Raw genomic sequence first — 23,343 nt, forward strand, 5'->3', positions numbered from 1 at the left:
GGACTTCCTTCCTCTGGTCCCACAGTCAATGGCCATCCTTGCTGGCAGCTGGCGCAGAGCACCACCTCATTCCCAATTCCAGATGTGTGCAGACCCCCCAACTCCCTAACCCAGGGCCGGGCAGGGTGGGACCCCCTGTAAACATCTGGGGCACGTGGGAAGGGCAAAGGCATTTCTTTCTTGGGTTACTTACCGTCAACAGACCCCTCTTCACACCCGCTCCCTCCCTACAAACATCATAGAATCCACAAAGAATCCTCCCTTCGGAGGGTTCTGCATATTTATTCATTCTTTTTTCTTTCAAGACAGAGTCTTCCTCTGCTGCCCAGGCTGGAGTATAGTGGCACGATCTCAGCTCACTGCAACCTGTGCCTCCTGGATTCAACCGATTCTCCTGTCTCAGCCTCCCGAGTAGCTGGGACTACAGAGCATGCACCACACCTCGATAATTTTTGTATTTTTAGCAGAGTCAGGGTTTTGCCATGTTGGCCAGGCTAGTCTTGAACTCCTGACCTCAGATGATCCACCCACCTCAGCCTCCCAAAGTGCTGGGATTACGGGTGTGAGCCACTGTGCCCAGCCAGATCTGGACTTTCTATCTCCTTTCACAGATTACATGGTCTATGAAACAAACAAACAAACAGACAAACAAATGATAAATCTCTAATTAATTGAGGCACTGTAGTCTAGTTTCTGCTACTTGGAAATAATGACGGCCCTAATTAAAAACATAAACTGAAGCTCTGATCGAGCCACTTCCTTGCTAAAGAGGCAGCACAGGGACACCTGTCTTGCATCACAGTAAGTCTAATTGCATTGGCCTGACACTCACGGCCATCTGCAACCCTTTCCCGGAATCCACTATGTCCCTAAGTTGGATGGTTTTGCTTGCCCTCGGCCCCTCTCCAGTCCCTAGTTCCACTTGGCACCTTCTCCTCACAGGAACTCCTGTACCATGTCATCCCCTCCTTGGAAAACTCCCCTCAAGACTTGGAGACCAGTGAAATGGCATAGTGCCTCCACTCCCCACACAGGATCGGCTTCCTGAGGGCACAAGCCGAGTCTCTTCCACCCGGCAACCCCTGGCCCCTGGGTGTCACAGGTCATCTATGCCATGTCCTATGCATGTCACAGGTACTCCACAAATGCTCCAGGGATGGATGATATGTTAGGCTGTTCTTGCATTGCTATAAAGAAATACTTGAGACTGGGTAAATATAAAGAAGAGAGGTTTAATTGGCTTGTGGTTCTGTAGGCTGTACAGGAAGTATGGTGCTGGCATGTGCTTGGCTTCTCGTGAGGCCTCAGGGAGCTTTTGCTCTTGGAGGAAGGTGTAGTGGGAGCAGACAGGTCACATGACCAGAGCAGGAGCAAGAGAGTGGGTGGGGGAGGGGCCACAACCTTTAAACAACAGGATCTCCCAAGAACTCACTTGGCATCGCAAGGACAGCCCCAAGCCTCAAGCGATCCAGACACCCCCACCAGGTTCCATCTCTGACACCGAGGATGACATCTCAACATGAAATCTGGAGAGGACCAACATCCAAATTATTTCAGATGAATACCAGTGATTCTGTAATGATATATTGTATGTGATACGGAACATACTTTATGTTACACATAAAAGTATCAATAAGTATTACTTATTGGGAAGCTATTCTGTAAAAAACACTGTGGTAGGCATTTAATTTTTTAAAAAACATTTTTTTCTGTCTGGATGTGGTGGCTCATGCCTGTAATCCCAGCACTTTGGGAGGCCGAAGTGGGCAGATCACGAGGTCAGGAATTTGAGACCAGCCTGGTCAGCATCATGAAGCCCTGTCTCTACTAAAAATACAAAAAATTAGCCAGGCATGGTGGCGTGTGCCTGTAATTCCAGCTACTTAGGAGGCTGAGGCAGGAGAATTGCCTGAACCCGGGAGGCGGAGGTTGCCGCGAGCTGAGGTCGCGTCATTGCACTCTAGCCTGGGTGACAGTGTGAGACTCCTTCTTAAAACGAAAACAAAAACAAACAAACAAAAAACCTTATTTTTTTTCTTTTGTATACCAAAAGAATAAATGTCACCTGTTGAATATTAAAAAAATACATTAAATCATCTCTCCAGGCCCCTGCACTGGTAACATTTGGATAAATATCTTTTAAGATAGACATGGTATATTATATACAGACAGAGAAGAAGTGATAAAGAGGGAGAAAAGGGATTGCTATATAATAACTTTTTGGTCACATTTCCAAGTGCCGGTTACCCTTTTACTAGATATTTTTGATCTCTTTCATAGCTTCTTGCATATCCACATTTTACACATGAAGGTTCTGAGGCTGAGAGAAGCAATTCACATACCCAAAGTCACACAGCTAGGATGGCAGCAAAGCGGAGATTTAACAGAGATCTGTGGAACTCCGAAGTCTGTGTTCTTCCACTGCACTCAAGTTACATCACCTTACACATATTTGCCATCAGGTATTCAAACAAAATAAATCCCCTAAAATGTGTGCCGCACAGTTCATATGCGCATGTAGCTGTCCGCAGGTTTTGATTACATCTGTACGCACAGACCTGTGTACCTTTCGCCTGGAGTTTTCATCTGCAGGCTGTGGGCCTCTCAGGAGGACACAGACAGGCTTTGGTGGCCCATGAGCCCCCTGAAGAATTGTTTAAAGTTTTCTGTGTATGTCTGAATGGCAAGTTTTATAAGGGAGGATTTATAACTTCGTGAGATTTTTACAGGGCCTGTGACCTCATCCCGGCCAGGAAACACTGACATATTGTACGCAGGTGTTCAGACCAGGTTAGAGAAGGCATAAACAAAGGCACTCATCACCCAAGTGTGCAACTGTGTGCTGTGCCTGACCCAGCCTTCGAGCCCAGCCCCCACGATCTCACTCACATCCAGTGGGACCGGGCTGGCTCAGCGTACAGAAGTCCCAGAAGTCCCAGAGTGGGTGATCGGAAAGAATCAGTGCACCTGGGACAGCTACAGTGGCCAGTGAGGACAGGACAGGTGACACGGAAACAAGTTGGGGCTTGTCACAGGTGAGACACAGCTCTGAGAGAGAGGTCCTCTGGAGACTGAGCCACTGACCCAGGACCCAGGCTTTCTGGGAAGAGGGAGGTTTTGCTTCTGGCACTAGTCGGGCCTCAGAGGGGTCAGGACATGGAGACTGGGCATCTGGGGACTTCAGCACTAGATTGATTCTAGCATGAACTACCACAGTCTTGGGCATCACCTCAGTTCCCCAGGCCTCAGTTTCCCCATGTATAAAATTAGCTGCCTTGGCTAGAATCAAAGCACAACTAAAATATTATACTCTTAGCCAGAGAGCCAGGTGCTGCAGCCAAGGTCTCAAATCGCCAGCACCGGCTGGCCACGATTGATTGACTTGTTTGCTGGTTTTCTAACCCAGAGGCACTGATAACCCAGACCCCGTCGTTCCCCAGAGACTGAGAAAGGAGGCTGCAGAACAACAGGAGGAAGGACGTCTGAGACGGGATTACACTGGGGGAGACTGTGAGCTATTCAGATAGCGACGGACCCATTTCCTTCTCCACTGTAACCTCAGCTTCCAGAATACTGCTTGGCACAGAGTAGGTGGCTCTGTTAGTTTCTGGGGCTGCCATAACAAAGTGCCATGAACTATGTGGTTTAAAAACAATAGAAATGTACTTAATTACATTAAGTTCTGGAAGAAAAAGTTTTGAGCTCAAGGTGCTGACAGGGCCCCGCTCCCTCAGAAAGCTTTGAGGGAGTCCTTCCTTATCTCTTCCAGCTTCTCGTGTGACTGGCAATCTTTGGCCTTCCCTGGCCTGTAGTGACATCACTCCCATCTCTGCCTACATGTTCATCTGGCACTGTCCCTGTGTGCCTGTCTTTGCATGGCGCTCTTCTTATAAGGACATCAGTCATACTGGATGAAGGGCCCACCTTAAGATTATGGCCTCGTCTTAACTAATTATATCTGCAATGACCCTATTTCCAAATAAGGTCCCATTCTAAGCCATTGTTAAGGTGAGACTTCAACATATCTTTTTTGGAGGAAGGCCAAAATTCAACCCCTCACAGTGCCCAATAAATATTTGGTAAACAAGTGAGAGAGACAGATGGGCACAGGCTCTGTTCCTGGCAAGCCTTTGTTATGAGGAGATTGCCAAGGAGATAACAATGAGCTTCTTAGGATATGATTTCAAATAATTGCTACTCCTTGGGAAGAAGCCACAATTTGCCGTACTGGAATTACTGAATCATGGGTGGAGAGTAAGGTACGTGTGAACCGAGAGAAGCAAAGCTATGCGAGTATCAACCTGAGCATTTGACTTTGTGGACAGGACAGCAGGGTGTAGCAGGGCAGAGGTGGCGGGAGACACGTGGGATCGTGACACTCACTGACTTCTTACTGTGGTGTTCTTAGTGCTGTTATTTTTGTCATTTTCCTAGCTTGATGAAAAAAATTACTTTTTTTTCACTTCCACAGAACAAGTGTAACTGTGACGTGTGTTTTGCAATTTTATGTGGCTGATTTTGTGTAGCTCTAACAGTCCGATCACACTTTGGACATAACATTTCACCTTGTATTTCTTTTTCTTTTTTTTTTTTTTTGAAATCAGCCTTAATAAAAAAGATATTGTTTTAGCCAGCGTTTGAAATTATCTAGGCTCCTTGAACCCTTCATCCTGGGGTTCAAGAATTCTGAACAGTTGGTGTATAAAGACTATCACATAAAATGAAGGTGTCACTTGGTCCAGCTCTGTAGGACTATGGTGATTGAGGTAGAAAACTTCACTTCCAGGACAAGCTGCTTAGACCATGGGGCTATTTATATTTTAGAGATGCCCAGACAGTTGCCCTGATTTAGGATTTCCTGCTCCAGCTGTTACTGACTCCTTGCTAGTCCAGGATGAGCATAGGGAACAGAAACCATGCTGGGTACTTTAAGCAGGAAGGGACTGAATACAGGGAATTCAAGGTTTACAAAATCATCTGAAGGGGCCGATGGTTCAATTCCAGTCTGGGTCTCTAGGAATGACTACCAGAATACCAAGGAACGGGAAATTAACTCCAGGAACGCACAGTCAGAGCTGTGACCCAGGGACTTGGGAAGCTAGGGTTAGGAAGCTGCCAGTGGCCATGTGCCTACATTCTCACTCACAGACACAACCGCCTTTTGACACAGAGAACTGATGGCTGGCCACGGAAATGCTGAATCCAGCCACTACTGCAACTGGAGCAGCAGGCTGCCCACTGGTCTTTCTTGTTTGTCTTCTGTCTTCTAACCTCATGTAAGGGTTTCTGTTCGGCAGAACTGATTTTGTAACCAGGACCCTAACTGCAAAGGACTGTGGGAAATGTAGTACAAGCGTTCAAATCTCTGTAATAGAGGAAGGCACTCCTGACCGGAAGGAATAAATGGCGAGGCTCCTGGCTGTGTCCTGCTGATGACCCTTTCTTTGTTATGGGCCAGAAATAGCCATTCCCTAGACAGAGAGGAGGCATAAAACACACGAGCTGCTCCAAGGAAAGAGAATGCAAGGATTACGGCCTCCTCACACCCTCGTGGAACTGCACATAGGAGCTCCTTTCTCTAAGCTGGGCAGGGCGGTAAGCGCGTGAAAAGGATGGAGGAATGCCTTAGAGCACAGCTGTCTGATGGAACTTTCTGCTGTGATGGAACTGTATCATCCAATACAGGGGACATCCGCCCATGTGAGTACCAAGCACTTGACATATAGCTAGTATCAACAGGTAACCAGATATTTACTTTCATTCATTTAAATTTAAATTCACTTAGTCTCATCCTCATCTCATGGGGTAGTGGCGGCCATACTGGACAGTGCACTCTGAGGCATGCCAGAAAGGTGAGGCCAGGCACCCTGACTTCCCAGCTCTGCTGGAGGCTGGATCTGGTAGGGCCTGGAGAGAAGGCAGCAGACTGACAGCCGCGTGGAGAGGGAGCAGGATTCCTAAGGCAGGGGTGGCAGGGGCTTCTCTGAAGTGGTTGGCGTGTTAGAACTAAAGGGGACGCAGGGGCAGGGGCTCACCCTAGGAGACCAAGCAGAAGCCAAATCCTCAGTCCAGGAGGAGAAATCAGGGAAGGGAGAGGTGGGAGCACAGCAGGAGCAGAGTCTGGGGGACCCACAGCTGGGCCTGTATGACACCAGCAATGGGAGGGGACAAAACATTCAAGCTAGGCCACTCTGGTGGCCTGCAGATGTGACGGGAGAACTCTTTAGTCACTAAGAGTGCCAGTTTCCCATGGCTGCTGTCACAAATGACCACAAACGTGGCAGTTTAACCAGCACAATTGGATTCTTTTACTGCTCTGTAGGTGAGAAGCCAACAAGGACCTCACCGGGCTGAGTGCCAGGCGTTTGCAGGGCTGTGTTCCGTCTGGAGGCTCTGCAAGACAGTCCGCCCCCGGGCCTTTTGCAGATCCTGTCGGCGGGCTGCATTCCTCACCCGTGGTCTCTGGGTGTGTCCTTAAAGCCCATCACTGTGTCCTCTGCCCCTGTCGTCACGTCTTCTCTAGCCCTGCCTGCTACTTCCCCTGTGGTTGGACCTCAGGATGCATTGGGTCCACTCAGATAATTTAGAATAATCTCCCATCTCAGATTCCTTAATTTAAAAAAATTCCTTCCCTCTTTCTCTTTCTTTCTTTCTTTCTTTCTTTCCTTCCTTCTTTCTTTCCTTTGCCTCTCTCTCTCTTTTTCTTCCTCCCTCCCATCCCTCCTTTCTTTTTTTCTCTTTCCTTTCTTTTTTCTTTTTCTTTCTTTCTTTCTCTCTCTCTCCTTCCTTCTTTCTTTCCTTCCTTCCTTCCTCCCTCCCTCCCTCCTTCCCTCCCCTCCTTCCTCCCTCCCTCTCTCCAGTGCTCACTGAACCCAAAGAAAGGAACGTGTGAGTGGCAGAGCCAAGGCTGTGTCAAGCTACGAATTTTCTCTTTGGGGCTGCACAAGTGTAGAAGCCTCTCCTGCTGCCCTGGAACTCCCTGGGCCTGGGAGCGCTGTCCCTTAGAAAGTCCCCCACCTGGCCCACATCCCTTCTCTCTTCCCTTCCTCATTTCCTGCAGTCCCTCTCTTTGTCCCTCTTCCTGTCTGGGGTCTCCTGTTCAGCCCTCTTCCCCAGGCTCCCAGAGGCTTCCCCAGAGCCTGCTCTGGTCAGGTTGAAAGTGTGCTTGGCAAGTCGGACAGCCTTGCATGACTGTGACTTCTCTTTACCATAACACTGGGGCTAAAAAAACACTTACTCCCTCCTCGGCCCCTGATGGTGGTGGGGATGGGGCAGTCTACCATGTACAGATGTTCTGGTTGTGTACTGCACAAGGGCTTTACACCTAAGGTGATGCCGTTCTTATCAAAGGCATCTACTGATTTGTATGAGAGATGTGGTGGGTGTTGGGAACCCCAGCCTGCCATTTGGGAACTGAAGCTGTGTCGGGGAGCCCACGCGGGGCCGCGTCTCTCCCAGCTCCAACAGTCTGGGCCAATTAAAAAAAAAAACCACTCTTCCTATGCCCTTTACCAGCACGTGCTGGGGGCGGGGGTGTAGCATGTGCCGTACTGGTTGGCTCAGGCTGCCGTAACTAATACCACAGGCGGGGAAGCTTAAACAACACACATTTCTTTTCTCACAGTGCTGGAGGCTAGAAGTCCAAGATCGAGGTGCAGCAGGGTTGGTTTCTGGTGAGAGCTCCCTTCCTGCCTTGCCGATGGCCACCTGCTTGCTGTGTTCCAACCTCCGTTTGCAACACAGAGAGGGGCGGAGTGCAAATGAATGTTCCGCTGTCTCTTCCTTTTCTTTGAAGGACATGAGTTCTATCAGATGGGGACCTCAGCCTTGTGACCTAATTTAGCCTTCATTACCTCCTTAGCGGTGCTGTCTCCACCTATTGCCACACTGGAGGTTAGGGCTTCAACATATGAGTTGTGGGACGGGCCCAGTTCGGTCCATGGCCTCACTACACAAATGTAGGATGGCTGATGTCCACGATACCCCTGAGGAGTGTGAGCACAGCCTGCTGTGGCACACACTCACCAGCACGTGCACATGGGTGTCACCTCTGCACGTGCCTCCCGACCTGCCCTTCAGGGCTCACCTAGGGTCTTCTCTGCCTAGGCCCCTGGGCTCCTCGAGTTCAACTCACCTGGTGGGGTGGGGGTGTCACAGCCAATCATACCGTAGGCTGCACACCTGAGGGTGTGAGAACTGTGAGCGTATGGCCTTGGTGCCCCCACCCCAGACCGCTCTGGAGAGGTCCTGAGAGCTGAACCAGGCAGAGCCGAGGGCGTCCCACACAGCAGCCATGCTGCCCAACTCCTGGTACGATGCAATAACCTAAAAAGAAGTTTGATTTTTAGGACTGCCGTTCTGATGATTTAAGCAGCATCCTATGGATAAAACCCCACAGCCAGCGCTCCAGCCCCGACCGCCAACTCGTCTTTACTAGGGGGGCCCTCCCAGTGTCCCTCACCTGGCCCAAGGGGCGGCTGCCTGTGGGTCTCCAGGCCTGGTTTGTGCAGACACTCCCGTGGGCCGGGCGGCACCCCTGCTCCATCACGTAGGCCCAGGGCCGTGGCCGCAGCCTCTCCTGCTTCTTACAGAAATTCCGGCCTCTTCTCCAGAAGGTTCCTCTTCTGCTTGAGGTCCCTGCCTCCCAGGCGGGCACTACCCCTAGAGGGCAGGCCTGCTGCTTGGTGACACAGACACCAGGGTGTGGTCCCCTAGTTTATCTGAGCCGTGGCACACGGGCTCAGCTCTTTCTGTCTATACACGAGTAGCCATGTTCCTAGAACCTACGGCAGGAGGCGTGGGAAGGTTGGGAGTTTCCAAAATCACCCACAGACCCATGGCCAGCTCCAGCAGCCTCCCCTGACCCGCAGAACTTGAGCTCCTCTTTCTCCTAAGGTGCGTTTCCTTCCGAGGCTTCGTGCCCGTTCCTGGAAGCCTGCCTTGAGCGCCGCCACCTTCGTCAATCGGGCATATTTTTGCCTCTTGAAAAGCCTTTGGGGAGGGTCAGACTCCGAGGCCCTTTCTCCCCTGAGTAGCCTCAGGGAGCAGGTGTGTATCTTGGGAAAGGGGCACAGCTCCTCCACCTGGCTGCATCCAAACCCCAGCAGGCAGAGGTGACCCCCGAGTCCTCCCCAGCCACACTCAGCCCAGGCACCTCCACAGTGGCCTGTCACATTCAGCACATCCCGGAAACATGAACTTGGTAGATCTCCTTCATTTATTCAACAAACTTGCTTTGTGAAGGCAGGCCCTGCTCGGCACTGTGGGTATGAGATGGAAAGGACTCAGTCCCTCCCCTCAAAGAGCTCACAGCCTGCAAAGGGGAGACCAAAGAGTGAACTGGCACAGGAGGCTGCTGCTGGGCTTTCTGAGGGAGTCAAGGAGGGCTTCCCGGAGGAGGACACTTTTAAAGTGATTCTAATTTATTTTTGTTTTATTTTGACATAATGTCAGACTTAAAGAAAAGTTGCAAGAATTATAAGAAACATTTCATACAGCCTTATCTAAATTCCCCAAATACTAACATTTAACCACATCTGCCATATCCTTCTCTCTACCTACCTACAACTAAATACACCAACTAACAACAAAAATATTCCTTTATGTAATCATGGTACACTGATCAAAATCAGGAAATAAGCATTGATATAATATTGTCTTATCTACAGACTTCATTCAGATTTCTCCACTGAGAACAATTACGTCCCTCAAAGTGAGGAATGAAACGCTTAATCCTCTTAAGCTTCTAAGACCACCTCCCCCCGACTTCTACATTGCGTTTCAATAGGAGAAGCAGAGCCTACCAGAGTGGGCACTGCCCTTACTCACACCCCTAGAGATGGCAGGCATGGTATGGGGGAATCTTTCTGGAAGGCATTGTTTTTGCTTAAGCATGATCAAAACCCCAGGTAGTCACGTACCCCACGCCTACGTCATGGATCAAGACCTTTTCACACGTAATTTCTGGAATCGTAAGTCTTCAAAAGACCAAGGATTTTCTTTGTCAGGGAGCTCGGTTGCTAAGGTATTTTCACCTGCCACAGCTCCAGGCTGAATAAATCACCACTTCCTTCCCGATTCGGTGTTCCAGAGGCTGCTCGAGAGGCTGCTCGTTTGTGGCTGCTCCTTCTTCAAAAGCAAATGCAAACCCAAGACCACAAATCCCGTCTCTGTGATATTCTTTAACCTGGAACAGTTATGCAGTCTGTCTCTGCATTTTGTGTCATTCCCACCTTTGTAGAGTACCAGTCAGTTATTTTGTAGAAGGTCCCCTGATCTGAGCTTGGTGATGTCTCCCCAGGGTTCCAACAAGGTGATGAAATGTTTCAGGGACACCGCACGAGGGAGGTGCATCCTCCTCAGCACGTCTCATCAGGAGGCGTGGGGCGTCCATGTGTTCCGCTGAGGGTGACGTTTATTCTGATAACTTGGTCAAGATGGTATCCTCCAGAGTTTTCCACTGTAAAGTTACTGTTTTCCCCCTTGAAACTTTTTTTTTTTTGAGACAGAGTCTCACTCTGTCACTCAGGCTGAAGTGCAGTGGCGTGATCGCAGCTCACTGCAACCTCTGCTTCCTGGGTTCCAGGGATTCTCCTGCCTCAGCCTCCTGAGAAGCTGGGATTACAGGTGCCTGCCACCATGCCTGGCTAATTTTTGTATTGTTAGTAGAGACAAGGTTTTGCCTTGTTGGCCAGGCTGGTCTCAAACCTCTGACCTCAGGTGATCCACCCGCCTTGACCTCCCAAAGTGCTGGAATTACAGGCGTGAGCCACTGTACCCAGCTCCCCTGTGAAATTAATAAGTGGGTGTACTTTAAAAATAATAAAGGCTGGTCCAAGGGCAGTGGTGTTCACAACTAACTGATCACAGCCAGTTACAGATTTCTTTGTTCCTTTTCCACTCACACTGCTTCACTTGACTAGCCTAAAAACAGTCAAATGAACCAAAAACAAGATGTGGTCCTGGTAACACGTCCAGTTGATAAAACAAAGGTATCTTCTCTAATCTTGTGTCTAAAAGGTAACTTTAAACAATTTGGTGTGCATCTATATTTTTCCCAGAATTTTTCTCAATATGTATGCGTTTTTTTTTTTTTTTAACAAATAAGAGTAGTGTCATCTTACATGAATTTTTGTTTTTGCAACTTAGCTATTTTGCTGTTAAAATTGTAGTATTATTTATTGTTCATCATTGTTTTAATTTTTCTTTTAGTTACGACTAGTGAGCCGGGCACGGTGGCTCACTCCTATTATCCCACACTTTGGGATCCTGAGGTGCATGGATCATTTGAGGTCAGGAGTTCAAGACCAGCGTGGCCAACGTGGTGAAACCCTGTCTCTACTAAAAATCCAAAAATTAGCCAGGCAGTAGTGGGACACCCCTGTATTCGCAGCTACTCTGGAAGTGGAGGCAGGAGAACCATTTGAGCCTGGGAGTGGAAGTTGCAGTGAGTTGAGATTGTGCCACTGCACTCCCGTTTGGGCAACAGAGTGAGACCCTGTCTTTCATGACTAGTGAGAGTGAAACTCCTCAAATAATCCTTGACTATCGGCATTTCTTCTGTGAATGAATACCCTGCTCATCTCTGTCTATTAATTGGCCGGTCTGTCTCAGCCACTGAGGTATCCCAGCACTGTAGGTACCCTCCAGACAGTGCCAATAACCCACTCTTAAAGGACAAATGGGTTACTAAAAGGATTTCGCTTGGCAGGAAGTGGAAGGTTCCATGTGTGGAACCTGCCCAGACGGCCTTGACTTCTAGAAAGATTGGTGCGCCTCCTCTAGAGAAGGATGAGGTATGGAGGAGACCCTGTTTAGTCACATGCTTGCAGACCAAGAGGTGAGCAGGTTTTCCAAAGCCCTGTTCAGCTGGGGGAAGTCTGTAGTGGTAGAAAGCAAAGTTCTGGAGAACTCCAGAAAACCAGCCACTGGAGACAAACCTGGACCTCAGTCCTAATGGGCGTCTTTCATTATCATTGCCCTCATTAGTGCTTTATTGTATTAGTTATAGCTAATTTACATTTTACTGAAGCATTGAAAACAGATTGCAGATGTTTGGAAACAGATGTTATCCTAATGTTAAGGCAAAACCATGAATATTTATGATGATTATTGCCCAGATCAAATTACCTGGCTTAACCAGGGAGGCAGGCACGTTCTAACAACTTTGGCCGGGCCCAGTGAGAGAAGACAGAAAAGTATTGATGAACTTTTGGGCGCACTTCAATTTTCCTTCATGTGGGATCCATTTTTTTCTGTCCACCCATGGACCTGAAAACAGAGATTGGTTGTTATGGAACCAATTTAGGGATTTTCCTGCTGCTCGTATTAATTGGCCAAGTCAGGATTTTCCATCTGTTTTTTTCCACACTGTTTCTTAGAGAAGGGTTTGTCAAGGCCTCTCCAACCCGCACAGCCATGGGTACTTCTCAGGCTGTAGGGGAAAGGCTGGGCTTCTCTGCCCATCTCCCTGCCCACCTGCCAGGACCCAGCAGAGGAGCCAGCAGAGGCCAGGTGGGGCCTCACGGGCAAGTGGAATTGGCAGATGTCCCCACGGGAGGTTGAGAGGTCTCCAGGGAGCTCATTTTTTTTGCCTGCCATCCACCCTGGCAGAAATGCCAGGCATGGGGCTGTTTCTCTGCTGTCATCAAGAGACCTCGTCTTGGATTCTGGAACAAAGTTGAGGAGCCTTTGCTGAGTGTAGTGGGTGAGGGATACTTGATCCAAGCCTTTTGTGCTCCCTGCCATGTACTTTGGAGTGTACCCTCACAACTGCAGCTCTTTTTGGGGGGCACCAGGTGCAGAGAATCAAGCGCCTGGAACTGAGCCCCTACCCTGCCCTCTGCCCTTGAGGGATGATTGGAGGGAAAGTCCAGTTCTTTGGCTTTAGGAGAGGCAAGTGTGAGGCACTGCTTACTCCCAGAGAGTCCTCATGTCTGGAGTCCCCATGGGTCAGGCTGAAGCTCACCGGCCCTCTCATCCTTCCTTGTCCAGCTTCCTCATGGGGAAGTGCCAGGAAAGCCCCTGCTCTGGGGCTCTTGTCCCAGGCCTGTTTCTGGGGAGCCCCACCTAAAGACACTGAGGGTCTGTTCTGTGCTCGCCCCACACCCATCATGGGCATGGGGTAATGATGAAGGGACAGAGCTCATGCATGAGAAGCTTTATGGACAAGGGTTGGAGACATATAGGCCAGCAGACCCTTTCAGCAGCCAAGAGGCAGGACACCAGGGTGGGGTGCATGCAGCCTGGACGGCCAGACTCTGGGCAACCGCCAGCAACACCTGCCACCCCTGTGCACCCACTGCAAGTCACACACAGGCCCTCCCGCCTCATAGCCACCCTGCATGGCAGATGTCATCAGCCCCACTTTCCTTCTGAAACAACTGGATCTCAGAGATGTGGACAGACACACCCAGGGACATTTATTTTATTTATTTATTTATTTATTTTTTGAGACGGAGTGTCGCTCTTGTTACCCAGGCTGGAGTGCAATGGCGCGATCTCGGCTCACCGCAACCTCCGCCTCCTGGGCTCAGGCAATTCTCCTGCCTCAGCCTCCTGAGTAGCTGGGATTACAGGCACGCGCCACCACGCCCAGCTAGTTTTTTGTGTTTTTAGTAGAGACGGGGTTTCACCATGTTGACCAGGATGGCCTCGATCTCTCAACCTCGTGATCCACCCGCCTCGGCCTCCCAAAGTGCTGGGATTACAGGCTTGAGCCACCGCGCCCGGCGACATTTATTTTTAATAAACTTGTATCAGATGCATCCTAGGGGATCGGGGACTGTGCGAGGCTCTTGGAAATTATGACCAGCCAGTGGAGGCTATCTCTGTCCTCACGAATAGACTCAATGGAGAAGATAACTGTGAACATACATAGGTAACATGGAAATGTGTAACAAATACGTAATTCCAAGCTGTGATCAGTGCTGTGGAATGCATAGCACGTTGTGAGAATATACAAGAGGGCATGATCTGAGGAGGTGACCTCTGGGCTGAGAGTGCAGGATGAGCAGGTGGCCTGGGTGGAGGACTCGGAATAAGGCCCCCCAGCATGGGCAAAGGTCTCAGGGAGAAAGAGCGCAGGGCATCCCAGGAACTACAAGGAGGACAATGTGACTGGAGATGGTGGGATGGAGGGAAGCTGGAGAGGCTGGCAGGGCCTTGTCATGATGCCACTGGGTGGGTATCACTCTGAGAACCATGGGGCATCATGGGGCATCATGAGAGGAAGAGAGGGAGGGGAGGATGAGGGTGGAAGAGAGCTAAAAACTCAACCATCCTAACAAGAAATCGATAGGTAATGCTAAAATGGATAAATCAATAAAATAGACATTAACATATTACTCCACAACCAGGGTCAGCACCAAAAGAAATAGCAGGGTTGGGTGCGGTGGCTAACGCCTGTAATTCTAGCACTTTGGGAGGCCGAGACGGGAGGATCACTTGAGGCCAGGAGTTCAAGACCAGCCTGGCCAACATAGTGAGACCCCCATCTCTACCAAAAATTTAAAAAATAAAACAGTTATTGTGGTGAGTGCTGGTAGTCCAGCTACTTGGGAGGCTGAGGTGAGAGGGTTGCTTGAGCCAAGGAGTTGGAGGCTGCAGTGAGCTGTGATCATGTCACCGCACTCCAGCTTGGACAACAGAGAGAAAACCCGTCTCGAGGAAAAAAAAAAAAAAGCCATTGCTTTGTGTGCGTTGGCAAGGAAGGGGTTTAAAGGACTTCCGCATAAGGCTTTTAGTAATAGGTGATTCAAAAACTGTATGCGGCCGGGCGCGGTGGCTCATGCCTGTAATCCCAGCACTTTGGGAGGCCGAGGCGGGTGGATCACGAGGTCAAGAGATCGAGACCAACCTGGTCAACATGGTGAAACCCCGTCTCTACTAAAAATACAAAAAATTAGCTGGGCATGGTGGCGCGTGCCTGTAATCCCAGCTACTCAGGAGGCTGAGGCAGGAGAATTGCCTGAACCCAGGAGGCGGAGGTTGCAGTGAGCCAAGATCGCGCCATTGCACTCCAGCCCGGGTAACAAGAGTGAAACTCCGTCTCAAAAAAAAAAACAAAAAACAAAAAACAAAACTGTATGCATATACTGTATAATTTTGGTAAATAAAGTTAATTCTAAAACAATCGAATTAATTAAAACAAAAAGTTGGGGAAATAAAGCATTGTGACTGTCACATTGTAGGAGGCCTGCTATGACAATATCAGATCATACTAACACTCCTGCATCCCACGCAATTCTTCCAAGTGAACCTTCTTGCTCCTGGGAGGATAGATGGACAGCTGAGAGCTGTCCCAGAAGAGGCTGCCTGCTTCAGCAAACAAACAAACAAACAAACAAACAAAAAAAAAACTTTTTGATGTTTTGATTGTTTGGGCAAACAGTCAATCTAGGAAAGAGATAAGTGTCTTTCAAGAGATAAATAAGGCTTTGATGGATGATCCCTTCCAAACACTTAAAATAACCACCTTGGTTAAACAGTCCCATGGTAGGGCCACGGACGTGGGATAACAGGTGGCTGTGTAAACAGTAGCAGCAACTTGTAAAGTGACTTATCGCATGGACTTTCCCTCTGCTAGTTTCTATTTAAATAAAAAAGCAAGCGCTCTATTTACAGATTACGCAGCTAGAGGGCCGATTCAGGAATTTCATGTCATGCAGGTATGAAATAGCCAGGCAAATATGGTGTCTTGTACAAAGTCATTTGTGTTAACACTGTAAATACGTAACTAGCTACTACAGTTACATAGCAAGGAAAGGCTGCATGTTGATAGCTAGACAAACAGAGTTCCTCGTAAGAGGCTGTTTGTTCAGTTCTGTATTTATCTGGCTAGCCCCTGTATTTTGGTAGTAGGAGATTCTCTGCAATGTAAACATAATGTGAGTATACTTGAAACAAGCCCTAGCAGCTCTGCAAATACAGCCATTAACTGGTTTTTGCAGGTTGAATTTGTAGATTTCACATTTGTGAATTTGATACTTGCTAATGTTTCTTTGGGACCCCAGTTCCATATTCACAGTGCCGTTCCGGCCACGTGCAGACATGGCTTGGTGGTTAAATTTGGGTCCTCCGACGCGTGCTTTCCCAGCTGCGGCCTAGCAAGGCGATGCTCAGCTTTCTTGTTCTGGCTCTCATACCCTAACAAGTGTCCTTTCTGCAGTCTATTTAGTGCCACGTTTTCTACATTCTGGGTTTTTTTCTGGTTGGTGGTTTTGTGATTTAAAATTGCCCCAAACCTAATGTTGAAGTGCTGTTTGGTGTTCCCAAGTGCGAGAAGGCTAATGTACCTTACAGAGAAAATTCGTATGTTGGGCAAGTTTCGTTCAGGCATGAGTTGTGTGCTATTGGCTCTGAGCTCCCCATCAGTGAATCAACAATGTGTATTAAATAAGGTGTCTTTAAACAGAGGCACTCAAAGAATAAGGTTACATATTGATTCGTTGGTGAAGATGTCATCAAGACGCGCAAAGGAATCTAACCCCGTCTTTTCCCTGAGGGGCAAAGGCTCAGTATGCGCTAATTTGGTGTTTATCATGACATTGTAGACAACGACTGAGTATCATGAATAAACTACGGTTGGTTATATTTAGTATCAGAGCATGTGGTTGTCTCCCCCAAATCCAAACCACCCTCCTCATGTGAAGCAAGTAGTCCTAACGCTTGGGTGGACTTGACATCACCTTCAGATCCAAGAGTGCACCTTGATCTAATCAAATCCTCATCCCAACCCACTTACTACGTAACTGTGTCTAGGGACAAGACCGTGCTCCAAGTTGGTCCAATCAGAGTAAGTTTTTCTTAAATTAGGTTTCCTAAAGTTAGAGTTGCCAAAAACCAGCACCACCACCAACAAAAGGACATGCTGCCCAATTACATTTGAATTTCAGATAAACCACAAATATTTTTTAGTATAACTATGTCCCAAATATTGCATGGGTCATCATTACACTGAAAGTTACTTGTTGCTTCTGTGAAATCAAATTTAACTAGGCTTTTGGTTGTTGTTTAATTTAATTTTTTTATGATGTATTATTTTTTAACTATATCTTCATTTGCTAAATCTGGCAAGCCGACCCAGACACAGACTCTGAAACAAGGATTGCCATTCCAGGGACTTATTAAGGAAGTGCGCCCAGGGAGTGATCTCAGGTAAGGTTCTGCAGAAGGTAGCTGGTTCTAAAGGGGAGTTCCAGGAGCTATGCTGTAAGGGCTGCCCCTGGGATTAAGATTTCAGGTACTTCCCAGTTGGTTGCATAAGCCTCTCCAGTGGCCTAAGGGCAATCCTCCAGACACAGCGTTAGGTGCAGGCAGTGAAATCAAAGGACAGAGAAGGAGAAGAAAGGATCCGAGAGCGTGAGGTGGAACATCTACAATAACCATCCTAGAGCTTCGGTTCAACAGTCGGGAAACAGAGCTGACGTCAGGCAGGACCTGCGACCGAACTTCCTGCTGCCGCCCTCCTGTACCTCCAGGTAACGGGAGGAACAGTGTCCCCCGAAATTCACACCCACTGGCACCTCAGAATGGGAACTTATTGGGTGCTGTGGACAGAATGTACCCTTCCTTCGTCAATCTACATGCTGAAACCCTAACTCCACAAGGTGATGGTGTTAGGAGGCGGGGCCTTTGGGAGGTGATGAGGTCATGAAGCTGGAGGCCTCATGAAAAAGATTAGTGCTCTTGCAAGAAGAGACAGAAGAGAGCTTGCTGCTTCTCTCTCCTCTCTCCACCATGTGAAGATACAAGAAGAAGATGTCTGTCTATAAACCAGGAAGAGGGCCTTTATCTGGAGCCATGCTGGCACCCTGATCTCGGATTTCCACCCTCCAGAACTGTGAGAAATAAATGTTTATTGTTTACGTCACTCAGGTCTGTGGCCCCATTAGATAGAGGGGTGGCTGGGTGGCAGGCTGGGGTCAGAATAGCATCCTCATGGCCCCTGGCTCCCCCCAGGGCTGTCTGCATCAGACTTCCGTGCACAGTCTCTCCCGGATGCTGCCACTTTCATCTCCTGAACTCCTAAGCAGCATTTATTGGGAGTCTACAGTGCACAGAGCCCTCAGTGAGCACTGAATTTTAAATGACATCCCCAAGTAACAGCCACAAAGGGTCTTAGCAGGTAAGCAAGGCCCCTCAATTCAGATGCAGCCCAGTAGACTACCTCCGTGCTTTCTGAGTCACCCCAGGAGACAGGGCGGGAGGCCCAGATCAATTGCCGACTGAGACTGTTCTCTTGCCTGGCGGTGTGCTCGGGTGAGAAGTCCCTGGTGTCCCTTCCATGGAGTCCCACAACTTGTGCAGGGAAACACATGAAGGAGGCTCTGTTCCTCTTCCTTCCACAGGCCCAGGCGGTCTGAAATATTTATAAGATGCAAGGGCAGGAGACTTTTGTGGAGGAAAGGCAAAAAGAACTGAATTCCAGGTGTGGGAAAAAATACGCAGAAACAATTGAACATTCGCACATGACCAGTTGAGGCTTTATTGGAGCTGATTTTGACCAGAAATCCCTTTGAGGTTCACCAAGTGTAGTCGAAAGATTTTAAAAGTCTGATTTTCTGAAAGTTTCCTTCTTAGAATAAAGATTACTTAAAGAGGCCTGGAATATTTGGGAAGGGCATGAGAGATGGGATTTAATTTTATTTCTGCTGCTTATTAACTGCATAACCTTGGGCAGGTTAATTACTGTCATTGAATCTGTTTCGTCATCTGTAAAATCAGGATAATAGTTTCAATATCTGGATTGTTGTGGTAATTGCCTGAGCTAATTAGGAATTATCAATCCCCACCTCCTGCAGGGGCTCAGGGCTGGGGGTCATTTTAACTTTTTCATATCTGTAACTGGGAGCCCCCTGGGTCTGGTCTTAGATTGATTCATTCTTACTCATTCTAGAGATACACAATCAGGAGCCCAGTGTAAGTAGCTGCTGCTCTCTAAATTGGAAGAGGATATGAGAAGCCCCTTTGCCCAGCCTCTAACCCTAACAGGGCATCTTTCTTCTTTGCAGCCCCTGACACATGGCCCCCCCATCCTAGGGCAGGACATTCACCCACTGATGAAGAATGCAGAGGTCAGGAAACTCTTCTCTCAGCCGAGCTGAAGATGGCTTCTGTAACTGCTAACACCTGGATCCTCTGAAGAGGCAACACCTGTTTCCTTTGCCACCTGCCACTGCTTCAACTCTCAGAAAAGCCCCATGCCCCTGTGCAGTGTTCTCCTGCTAAGTACAGCTCACAGGTGTGGTCTGAGGACCTTCCCCATCTTCCTATGGGAGAGGGGTGGGGGTTGCTGTAAAATGCAGGTCCCAGGGGCGACGCTTGATGCTTACAGATTCAAATATGCGAAAGCACGTCTCTGTTTTGGGTGTCACTTGATTTAATTTCTGATGCTTAGCCCCTCTTCTGTTTGATTCTAAAAAAGGATGCTAATTATAAATAAACCAAGTCAAATGCAGGGATTTCTTAGCCACTGTGGGCTTAAAACTTTATTGATTCAGAAGACCTTCTCTCCCCCTATCCTCTACCCTGGGGACAGGGATAATTGTGGAGGAGGAGGAGGAGGTGCCAGGTAAATGCCCTGAGTGGAGGCGTTTCCAATTCTCAGTGGTCACATGGCCTGTACAGAGCCAAGACGTGCAATGTCGCATCCAGCCTCCGCTTAGGACATGGTGAGCACTGCCTTGCTACTGTCTGTGGGTCCCAACCTGACCCTTCACTAGCGTCTTGGATAGAACTGAGCCCCCATCCCGGCTCCTTGGCATGTCCGTCTGGGATATTTCCAGAGCCCAGCCCCCGGCTTTCTCTCAGACCTGTTCCTACAGTCAACCTCAGCTCCCCACTCCAGGCCCATGAAAATGTCTTGGGCCTACCACACCTCTGCACAGGCAGGGCATCCTCTGGGGCTGACTACGGCCCTCTCAGACCTAGACAGCACCTGCCACTCTTGCACATTCTGCTGTCCTGCCGGGGCCTGTGGGGTTACGCTTCTCAGCTCCGGTTGCCACAGGCTCCTGGCTTGTGAGAGGGTACACTGAGCAAATGCAGCGGCAAGCTTGGACTGCCAACCACAGGATGCCAAGAAGGCAGGGGCACCAGAAGGTCAAGGGCAAACACCACTCCCTCCCTCCCGCATTGGACTGCAGGCTCTCCGCTTCTGCCCGGCTCTGCAAGGCAGCGTCATTCTTTCTATGGACAGGCTTTTCCACAGCATGCACGGTGCCGACTCTGGCTGACCAGCCAGGGGGTTCTCTCAACCCCCTCCACGTCACCCACACGACCCAGCTGTTCCGGCTCCTTTGCCCATCTGATTGGCCACGTTTGCCCATGACTGCACCCTTGGACAAGCCTCAGTAGCCAGGAGACCGTGGGTACGCAGGGAGTAGTGCACATTTCTACCACCCTGCTCCGGAAAGGCGATTGTATGAATCTTGCCCAAGGCCACTCATCAGTAACCAGTGGCCTAGAGACAAACCCCCAGCAGTCACACAGTTTTCTGAAACCCCAGGCTGCTGCCCCTCTGATGGCTTTGCAGTTTTCAAGGAAGATCAGCTCTGGTGGCTGATCTCGTGTCTGCTCTCTGTGATCGGTGAGCAAGTCCACTCCTACCCCATCACCTTTGCGATGACACTGTGCTCCAAGCCTGAGGATGAGCCCTTCCCAAGTTAAAAGTTGTTTATACGCACATGCAAACCTTCCTCTCTCAAATGGCAGCATGCCACTGTCCAAGGGCTGCTAGAAAGGACAGTCTCCGAGTTGAATGGCAGGTTAATTCTGATTCACAAATTAATTTCGTCTCTTTGTATATCAAGGGTGTGTGAGACTTATTTAATTTAATTTGAAATAAATGTAATTATAGAAATGAATGAGCTATCAAAAATTTAAACATACGATCCATCAATATTGGCATGATGTGAATGGCTGGTTATTATAAATAAAATGGGTCTTTGGCAATATGGAATTCAATTTCCCCCACAGTGTGTCTCATTACGTCTTGACATCGGGTTAATGCTAAATTACAATCCCTAATTTTCAAATTGGAGCTTAATTTCTAAATAGCAGGTTAACATAAATAAACTCTCCAGCTGTGGGGCTTCTGAGAGCTCTGGGGAGTGGAACTTCAAGGCAGAGCAGTCTGTGGTTTTTGCCATTATCTGCTCCTCTAAATTCTCTGCCACAAGTCAAGTACTAGGTGCAGGGGCAGACGTAGGTACTGTGGTGGCCAGCGCCATCCAGGCTGGGGTTGTCAGATGTTCCAGCTGTGTGGTGTGACTGAGCCTGAGGCAGTGGAGGAGAGCAATGGCATCCCAGACAGACAGACGGTCAGACAAACAGCTACTCTGGTGCCTGTGCACCCAGGCACAGCGAGTCATCCCAAGGGGCTTTGTCCAGTGCTGGGGCCCAGTGCTGCTGTCCAGCCCACTGACTATCACACCAGGGGACTTCACAACCCACACCCGAGGGTGGATTGAGAACGGCAAACTTCTCTATGGAGCCCATGGGAAAATGCTGTAGAACAAGAGCAAGGCAGATTGTTCTGAGGACTAGAAGAAAAAGACTCCTGAAAATGGCTCATTGCGAGAGTTGAGATGAAACCTCAGAAAACTGTTTGGCAGCCCGAAGAAGATGCAAGAAGGCGTGGCATCCAGGAAACCAGGGCCTGGAGGGGGAGAAGTTGAGCTGAAAAGTCAGAGAGGCACGAGGGAAATGGGAGGGAGGGTGAGGAGGGAGTCACTTGCAGAAGAATTGAGGTCCTCACCAAAGCAGTAAAGAGTCCCATGGGCTGTGACAAATCAAATTAGTGATGTGGAGGACATACTTGGCACGTGCTCCCAGATTGCAGAGCAGAAGGAAAAGAAAAGAGATGCTAATTACGAAAATTAATATACTGCATACTTAGGACGGAGAACAGCTCCTTTTTCATCATGAACGTCTAGAATGAGTGTTTCTGAGAAAGGAAGAGGCCGCTGCGGAAACGCTCCCTACCCCTAAGTGAGGTCCTCCTCACCCCCTGTGTTCTCCATCCCCCCATGACTCTGTTCTTCTCCAGGACCTAGGATTCTGCCACAGAGTCCTAGTTTATTGTTTTCACTCATTTATGGACTTTTTCCTCTTACTAATATGCAAGCTGCCTGAGGGCAGAAATGATCTCTTGCTCATTACTCTATTCCCAGTACCTGGCATGGAGGTTTTCAATAAAGATTTTGAATTAATGAAATCATGTAGAAGATGGTTTTGCCGGTGAATTCTATCAAATAATTGAGAAAGAAATAATACTAATTTGACGCAAACTCTTTTAGAAAACAGGACAGGAAACACTTTCTACTGATTTTATGAAGCTAGAATCTCCCTGATACAAAACCTGACATTTTGACCTGGAAATAAAAGAAAATTACAGAAAAATATTCCTTATGAATTTAAACACAAAAATTTCTATACCTGTTTCTAATTGCTGCTGTAACAAATCATCACAAACTTGAGGGCTTAAAACAATACAGATTTATTCTCTTACAGTTCTGGAATTGAGAAGTTGGAAATCAGTTTCATTAGGCTGAAATCAAAATGCCAGCAGGACCAAACTCCCTGAGGTTCCAGGGGAGGTCTGTGTCTTTTCCTTTCCCAGCTTCTGGAGCCCTGGGCTTGCCTCTCCATCTGCAAAGCTCTCTAGCTGAAGCATCTTGCTCCAGTTACCACGTTGCCTTCTTCCCCCATCAAATCTCCCTCTGTTCCCTGGGATAAGGACACTTGTGAGTACATTTAGGGTCTGCCTGGATAATCCAGGTCCATCTCAAGATCTCCAGTTCATCGCATCTTCAAAGTCTCTTTTGCTGTAGAAAGTCATAATCACAGGTTCAAGGGATTGGAACATTATCATATTAGGATCATTATTCAGACTACCACAATTCTTAATGGAATATTTAATATTAGCAAATTCAAGCCAATAATCGATTAAAAGGTGATAATCACAATTAAGTATAATTTATCCCAGGACTCCAAGACTGGTAACATTTAAACAATCAAACCGGGATCTGGAAGGGAAGATGAGATAACTCTTTGGGAGTGATGGAGACATTCTATATCCTGACTGAGGTGTTAGGTATACAGGTGTCTGTGTGTATCAAAACATATCAAATTTAACGTAATGCTACAATTTCCTGTAAGTGAATTTTACCAGAATTTGATATTTACCAGAGCAAAATATCAAAACCAAAATTACCACCACTACAATAAAAAAGTGCAAACAGAAGCCAGAGAATCATTCACAACTCTTGGACACAGGCATCTAGGTGAATGATGGTATTGTTTACATCACGGAGGACAACTGGGACGGAGCCAGGTTTG

This window comes from Saimiri boliviensis, chromosome 5, assembly GCF_048565385.1.
Source record: "Saimiri boliviensis isolate mSaiBol1 chromosome 5, mSaiBol1.pri, whole genome shotgun sequence".
In the NCBI taxonomy this organism is placed as follows: Eukaryota; Metazoa; Chordata; class Mammalia; order Primates; family Cebidae; genus Saimiri; species Saimiri boliviensis.